This window comes from Capsicum annuum, chromosome 3 (assembly GCF_002878395.1).
Source record: "Capsicum annuum cultivar UCD-10X-F1 chromosome 3, UCD10Xv1.1, whole genome shotgun sequence".
NCBI classification, from domain to species: domain Eukaryota; kingdom Viridiplantae; phylum Streptophyta; class Magnoliopsida; order Solanales; family Solanaceae; genus Capsicum; species Capsicum annuum.
The window spans coordinates 220,092,076-220,101,340 of NC_061113.1; positions in this window are offsets into that span (position 1 = coordinate 220,092,076).

The following is a 9,265-nucleotide window of genomic DNA, read 5'->3' on the forward strand; positions in this document are numbered from 1 at the left end:
GATGCAAAATTCAGGAAGTTCATGGCAATGCTCAAATAATTAACAGTGAATGTGTCTTTGGTTGAGGCACTAGAGTAAATCCTAGGATATGCCAAATTCATGAAGAATCTAGTTACAAAGAAGTGGGCAGCAAGCTATGAACCAATTGATAATCTCCACCATTGTAGTGCCATTTCTATACAATCCTTAGTGCAGAAGAAGGCCGACCTTCGAGCATTCACTATTCTATGTGCAATCGGGTCTCTAAATTTTTCTAAGGTCGTATGTGATCTAGGGGTTAGTATAAAGCCAATGCCACTTGTTATGTATAAGAAGATTGGTGTGGGGGATCCTACCCCAATGAACATGCGATTGGTGATGGTGGATTGGTCTGTATATAGTGGCCAGTAGGCATATTGCATGATGTATTGGTAAAGGTGGCCGACTTTATACTGCCTGCTAATTTTGTAGTCCTAGACTATGATATAGACTTCCAAGTGACCATCATCCTAGGTAGACTATTCCTTACAACTGGGAGAGTGATAGTGGACAATGGAGCTGAATGTGGTAAAGTTCAGGCTCAATGAAAAAGAAGGAAGATTCAAAATACACTCATCCATGACATAAAAAAGGAGATAAGTGTTTCCTCAATCGTGGATGTATTCTATGAAGATAGTAAAGAGGTATCAGCAGGTTGTCTTGGCGAAGTCTGAGTAGTAAGGATAACCAAGTCATGCCGCAACATTATACTCAACGCTATAGGAAGGCCACCCAAAAGTTTTATGTTCCAGCAACTGCTAGGCCAGCTGCACCAAAACAGAGCGAGGCTCTCAATGGAGATAAGGCAAATAAGGATACGGTAGCAGGGGCAAGAACCCATGACCCCCATTCTTGATCTACTCTAGGTATACCCTAACCCTTAGTTTAATTTTTCTCTAATTTTAAGTTGTGGGTGTAGGGGTAAATTGTTGTTGTAAAATTTTGTAACTGACTAGGAGAAATACAAGTAACTAAGGCAGTTAACTAATTTTTGTGATTTTTGAGCACCTATACAATGGCCTGAAGGTTTAAATGTGTGATTTGTATCTAAGTGTGATCACTGTGCATCGATGTATAGCATTAGTTATAGTGACGCAACAATCATTGCTAAACAGCTGCATGAACTGAATGAGTAGTAACTTGTGATATACTTATGTGCCATGTGCTTGTGAGATCTTACTTAGTCCCCTATGTATGTTGAATCAAGAACTTGCCCGGTTAGTCTTACCTAAGTTGAAGGATAGGGGTTAGGGAAGGATCATATGCCATTTTGATATTAGCCCACTTTAAACCTAAATGACCTTCCCTATATGTACAATATCCCTTGATCCCTACTATGAGCCTGATTAGCCTATTTCTTTTTATGACACCTGTGACCTTTACATTTATATCACAATGAACCTGTTTTGGCCCTAATCCTCCTTGGACACTGTGCAACTTGATGAGGCAAATGGCCTAAGTTGAGGGTGGCTATCTTATGGGTGTGTGATGTTAAATGATATGAAGATAGGTAAAAGAAAAGAATAAAAAGATGGGTGCAGTGGAAAATAACAAAAAAACAGTTGAGAAAAAAAAGAAGTGATTGAAGGATAGATAACACCCATACTGAATAAGTGTTATCGAGAAAAGAGAAGAATAGAAAGAAGTTAATAAGTAAATACCAGGAGCTAGTGTAGTGTCAAGGAGGCTCACTTTAGATGTCATCAAGTATCATACCAACCCCTATCCTGCATTACAAGCCAAAGAGAAGACCTATAGTGATCAGCTAACCTGTCTGAAAACCTTGGTAATGAAAATAAGGAAAAGCCTATGGTACTTGGCATACATTGGTTAGAACTTCATTCTAAGAGTGAATATCCTTTTATTGTCCCTATGGTTACATATATGATTGTTGATATGAGAAAAGGGGATTTCTTTGTTATGAGGGCACACCAAATAAGTTGCTAGTTGCTAAATTATTCGAATAGTGTAATACTAGTCTATTCATGGTTGTTATAACTGAATTAATGTCGTATCTTGATTCCTGTGTATTACATTATTGTTCTTCAGTAATATACACAGTTGTTCTTGAAGTGACTGACCTTGGACATGGTGAAAATGTTTTGAGATAATATGGATGATTGACTACCGAATGTACTTTGTATCCTCTTAGTTGTGTTTAGGTTGCTGGTGGACAAGCAATTGTCTTAAGTTAAGGGTGTTGATGTGTGAGCAGATGCTAACACATTTGAGGCTTTTAACTAAGAATAATTGTAATGACTTAAGCAACTTTTGTCATTTTTGATTTTTTTATCTTTGATTTGGCAGTAGAAGCCAAGATGAATGAGAACCAACAAGGATGGAAACAAAAGAGTTGATATATAGAGTAAATAGAAGAGAAGTGTGTCTGACGACATTTCTGATAAGTCGTCAGCCATGTGATATGTTATCAGAGATACCGTCAGCCTTAGACAGCAAATGGACCTTAGCTGACAGTTATGACAACATTCCCTGATAAGTCATCAAAGAGTTGATAAGTCATTAGGTTTTCTCATCAACCTTAAGCAGGAAGTGCTAAAACTTAAGAAGGAGCTAATGATATTTGTGATAAGTCATCAGAATTCTGATAAGAAATAACGAATGTCGTCATCTAATTTGAGAAATTACTGAACTTTATGATTTTGTTTCCAAATTTAGGGTAAACTATTTAAAGCATAGTTTAGGGTTTTGTAAGGTTGGAAAACCTGTTTTGGGACACACGTATATTGTTATTTTTCTCTCTAGTTTCTTGGATTGAAAAACAATTAACTTTGAAGAGATTTTCATCAATATTTTGGGATTTTTATTGTGATCTAATATGAGAATCACTAGTTACTATTCATTTTGTGGTAAGTTCATCTTTCAAATTATGAATACATCTAGTTGTTTCACTTTTTACATTATGAGTGGCTAAATCTCTTTAACCCAAAATATGGGATCTATGGGTAAAATCTTGGTAAGATGCTAAGTGTTTAAGATTCTAATGGTAATAAGACTCGTTGATAATTTTGAGATTTTAATTATTGTCTATTGGTTGCAGATGATAGATAGTACCTCCTTTGATTTGCTTGAGATAAGAAATTAAATATTGTAGGAAGTGAATTATTCACAGGGACTTACAAGCACTAAACTTCCATTTAATAATTGACGCTGAAACAAAGTTGATTAACCTGAGATGAAGTCTGGTAAGTAAATATAAATTCCCTAAGTCCGAGAGGATTAGGTAATTAAATGCTTAAGTAGGTTGAGAGACATTTAGGCATAACTTTGATAATGATAATCTATTATCCTACCTACTGTGAGAATATTGAATCACTATTACCATCTATCAAGGACTAAAACCCATAGAGAACATAATTCTGGTTCTTCATAAACTCTTGATTACAAATACTAAAACTAAAGTGACCAACAATTTTTGGCTAATCCCCAAAAATCCCATTTCAGGAAACATCTAACTATCAGTTGATTAAATTGCAAACAACTTAAGTTCACACCGTATTCCCTATGGGATTTGAACCCAACCTAGTTGGGTTATATATTGGCAATGATCCCTTACATTCTCATTAGAGAAATGTAGTTTGAGCGTCATAAAAAATGGTGCCGTTGTCGGGGAATAAGGTTGTAAATTGTAGTTTGTGTGTGCTAATTGACTGTTAGTGAAGTTTCATAGTTTTACGTTTATTTGTTGTTTTTGTTTACTGCAGGATCTTTGTAGTGTATGCCAAGAACCAGAAGTTTTGAAGAACTATTATTACAATTTAATCCAGAACCTTAACGAATTTGAAGAATGGCAGACCATCAGGAAGTTTATAGGTTAGCTGCCTTAGCTAGAGCTTAGGTGAATGTGCAGAATGTTGGTCAACAAGTAAGACATCCAAATCCTGAGGATAAAGTTTTGGGAGACGAGGAGTTGTTAAACCCTGGTAACCCAAGGCGTGTAGAGCAAGTAGCTGCACCAATACAACATAATGCTAATAGAAAACGTCTGTTCCGAGGAAGGCAAGATTACTAGCCGGTTCGGTATGACCTCAATGATGATGATGATGGAATTGATGGAGCAGGTGAAACAGGTGCTATTATTTCTCTACCATTTGCAGCTGGGGAAAAATTCAACATTACGAGTATTATTATTCAGCTCCTCAATCTGAAGGGGTTATTTTATGGCCTTACTGGGGATGACCCCAACTTGTATCTGGTGAACTTTGTCACTATCTGTAAATCTTTTGATAACCAAGGAGAGGGTTAGAATGCTATTTGATTGATATTATTTCCGTTGTTTCTATCTCGAGAGGCAACATTATGTCTTAATGAGCTGACACCTGATTCTATAACCAACTTGAGGCAGTTAAAAGGAACTTTCCTAGAAAGGTTCTTTCCACCTTACAAGAGGGTACAGTTGAGGGATGAGTTTAGCAACTTTAGGGAGCTCCCAACTAAAGCCTTGTATGAAACCTGAGAGAGGTTCCAAAAAAAGCTGATGCAGTGTCCGAACCACAATATAATGGACATACACTTGATAGAGACTTTGTACAGGGCTCTTAAATCTATTGCAAACAATTGTAGATAATGTTGTTGGTGGTTTTTTTGTTGATCTTACATTTCCTGAGGCTTCATAAGTAGTAGAGAGAATGACCAAATAGAGTCTGGCATGGCATACTAGAGACTCTGTAGTAGCCATCCCCACTATTTCTGTAGGTATGACTACGGAATAATTCAAAAAAGGCAAGGATCTTGAACAAGACATGGCTAACCTAAAAATGCAGATGGACTTGCTAACCAAGCACTTGCTATCAGGCAAGACTAAGAAGGTGAAAGTTGTGGGATAAAAAGATAGAGTTGATATTGATTCAGAAGAAGAGGTGAACTATATTAATAATCAGGGGGTTTTCAAGGCAATATCCAAGGGAATCAAGGTCAGAATTATTATAATAAGCCTGGTTATAAAGATAAGGAGCAGGCAAATTGGAGGAACAGTAATGATATAAGCGGGCTATATGTCTGTAATACCCCGAGATTCCCAACCAATAGTGTAACCATGCCTCAAGATCATGAGAAATAAATTCTAGTGATTCAGCAGCTTTATGATCAAGGTTGATGTATATTAAGGCCTCAAAGACATCCTAGCCATTAGACGACTGAAAATATTCCTTACTGATTGAATTCTTAGCAAGGATATTGGTATAGTCAACTTCAAATGGGAATATCTCATGTTATACTACCAATTTTTGAGCTCATGACAACTAACAGATAGATAATTAAATTAGATTTCTAATTATACCAATTTCTCTGAAATCCAATATCAGAGGAAAAAGTTATGCCCATTTTACTCCAGCATGTCAGCCTAAAAATTGAGATTTCAGTTTCAGTAGCTTTAGATATTCCAGCATCAGTAAACTCATATTTCAGTTTCAGTAGCTTCAGATATTCTGAATTTTAGTATGTTTAGAAACCTTAGATTGACATTACATTCAGTATCAGTTATCAGATTCAGTCCCAGTATCCTTAGTTACAGTATGCACAGTATGTTCAGTAATTACAAATTCTCTATGTATGCTAATCCAGCTTTTGCATATCATTCAGTTAGTTATTGATCATTTATATAGCCCTTGCATTTGCCCTTACCTCATCTAGCATACCAGTATATTCAAGGTACTGACGCATACTTTTTTCTTGTGCTATGGTGTCTTATACCATATGCTTAGAAGCGTGAGATCTAAAGCACCCTTAGCAATCCAGACTCAGCCAGAAGCAGTAGAAGTAGAAGCGAGTCCTCTTCATTTGAGGATGATCCTTATTTTATCATGGCATTAGACTTAGTTTATTTTCAGTAGGCGGAGTTAGTTGGGGATATGTCCCATTAACTCCACAGTTCAGACAGTTTAGAGGCTTTCAAGCTACAGTGTTTTCAGACAGATGTATAAGTATTCAGTATTTAGATTTGTGTATTTTAGATATTTTGAACCTTATGGAAAGTTTTCGCTAGTTTCCACATTTATTATATTATATTATGCACTGCTTAGGTACAGATATCATAAAAGGGTTAGCTTGTGGTCCTTCAGAATCATGAGCACCGTGTGTCATTTTGGTTAGAGAAAATCGAGGCATTACAAATTTGGAATCAGAGCCTAAGGTTTAATAGAGTCCTAGGAAGACTGAAAGCCGCATCTAGTAGAGTGTTTATACATGGGTATGTTGCGCGCCACATTTACGTTCAGGAGACTATAAGATGTTTACTGGAAAATTTTCCCTTCTTTCATGTCTCAGATCATACTATAGAAAGGTTCTCTAAGAAACTTAAGTGGATTTTCAGCGTGTTCCATTTATGTCAGCTTTACCTTTCTATTATTCTAATAGAAGTAGTGAAGCCCAAAGTCCTATAGATAGAGCTTTCTTAGATAGTCCCGTAGATAGTTTTCGGATAGTTTTGTCTAAAGTTGGGCAGAGTATGTTTCATGGGGTTAGTTGTATTAAAAGTGAATCAGTAGGGCTTGAAATAATGTATGCAATAGTTTAAGTTTAGTAATTCGAAGTTATATGTGTCGTTGATATGAGTATATCGGTAATCCTCATGGTATGGGGAGAATATAAGTTTAAAATTTACGATATTTGAAGGATAGGATGAGAGTAGCAAGGTTATTAAAGATTTTTTGATATTCATGTTATGATTTAGAAGATAAGCTTGAAATCTTTGAAGAATCTAAGTTGGTGGTCTTCAGACTATGTATAAAGGTGTGGATGAAAGTTAAAAGTTGTGATATTAGAATCCTATGACAGTATCTGATGTTATGTTGATGTATAAGTGGCTAGACATGTTTTAGAGATTTGTGTCAGTAGGGTGCCACTTCTGGTACCAATAGTGGCCAGCGTCAGAATAGACTTTATACACTTCATGCTCGCCATGATCAAGAAAGTTTTCCTAACATAGATTCGGGTACGTTATAAGTCTTTTATCTTCATGATAAGCATTGTTATATCATTTTCTCACGTTTGAGCTTATGTTTTCAGTATGTGTTACTTAGTAGAACCAGCAAGTCATTTTAGCAGTCAGACAGTCAGATTCATACAGTTTGTTTTCTTATCTTTTCATCTAATCATGCTATCTGAAATCTCAGGCATGTAACTATTCCAAGATAGAATATTCTATTAGTTGTGAGTATAACTAAGTTCATGCATCATGCATTAGATTCAGATCCCAGATGTTTGGTTATGAACCAGTTCATAGATGCCTTATGCATTGCCTCAGTTTTCTCAAGTACCTCGGTGAAGTAAGTGTTCTTAGAGAAACATAGTATCCCAAGGGGGAGAAACCCTATAACTCCCCGATGTTTTCAATTCCTAAAACACATTCAGTTTTATGCTCAGATTCTCATTACAAACTTTACATCAGTTATCATTGCATAGTATGCTTTCAATAGTTAGTTAATTCAAATATTCATGCATTAGATATGTATGTTCAGTAGAAAAGTTTTGTTCATCAGTGTATTCAATTATTTGTGAATGAGAGAAACTCAGTCAAGTATCCATGCATCAGATATGTATGTTCATTATGAGAATTCAACTTATCAATAGTTTCAGTCGTGTATCCTATGCATCAGATATGCATGTTCAAAATAAGAACTCAGAATTTCAGTAGTTCCAGTTGCATAGACATGTTTTAGATATTATCATCCCTCTAGTAAGCTCAGATGATCAGTACTCTTAGCCTAACAAGCGATATTCGAGGATGAATGTTCCCAAGAGTGAGATATTGTAATACCCCGAGATTCCCAATCGATAGTAGAACCATGATTAAAGCTCATAAGAAATATATTCTAGTGATTTAGTAGTTTTATGATCAAGGTTGATGTATATTAAGGCCTCAAATACATCCTAGCTATTAGATGACTCAAAACATTCCTTACCGATTGAATTCTTGGGAAGGATATTGGTATTGTCAACTGCAAATGGAAATATTTCTTATTATACTATGAATTTTTGAGCTCATGACCCACCAACAGATAGATAATTGAATTAACTTTCCAACGATACCAATTTTACCAAATCTGATATCGAAGCAAAAAGGTATGCCCATTTAACTCCAACATGTCAGCCTTGAAACTAAGTGACGATATTTCTAACGACTTATAACATTTTTGATGACTTATTATATTTCTGACGATATTTTTGATGACTTATCACATTTCTGATGACTTATCAGCTAATGTCGTCATCCTTAAGCATAAAGCCCTCAATTTTAGGTCCTAGGTGATGACCTGGGCTGACAGGCTATCACACATCTGATGGCTTATTAGCCTTGATCGTCAGTCGAGAATTTTAGCAACTAGGAAGCTCTTTCGTAGGGGTATTTTAGAATTTTCCATCACCTTCCATGACTTAAATCATTAAAATCACGTACATAACCATCATAGATCAGTTCTAAAAACCCTTAAATCCTTTTCACTCTCAAGAACAATAAAATTAGGGTTTCCACTCAAGATCATCTCCCAAGAATGAGATTGAAGCTCTTCTCCAAGAAAACCAAGAAATTATCATTCCCGATTCAAGAACCTTCAATAAAAGTCATTCTCTTTCAAGATTAAAACTTTTGAGGTATGTTAGAAGTTGATTCTTGGGTTCCTTTCACCCAAGAAGTTCAAGAATCCTTTTCTAAATTCAAGATTATATATTTATGTGATTATCATGATTTCTGTAAATAGAAATTGAAGTTCATGTTGTGGATTAGTTTTAATTAATGACTTGATTTCAAAGATCCGAGCTTTGATCCTACTATGTGATGTTCATGGTAAAATCCCTTCAAGTTGCATGATATTGATGTATGCATGATAATTAAGTATAGAATCTATGGTATAACCAAAGCATGCTCCCCATATGTTTGATAGAATGCTTAAGTAAAGAGAATAATTCCTTTATAGTATGTTAAGTATGAAATCCCCAATTATGTGATAACTAGTGCATGCCAAGCATTTGTTGAAATGCCTTAGTGAATGTATCATGATAAGTTGCATGCATTCTTAACCATGTGTATTCCTTATTGAACAACTATGAGATATTAGTATGCATACCCTATACATTAACATGTTTATGATATTCAAGTGATTGATGAGATATCGTATGGATTGTGTTGTAAATGAAAGCCTATTGTCATGATATTCAAGTGTGGTCCTGTCTTATTTATTTATGCTACCGAGTCCCAGGGATATTTATACCTAAAAACTTAGTTGCTTGTCTA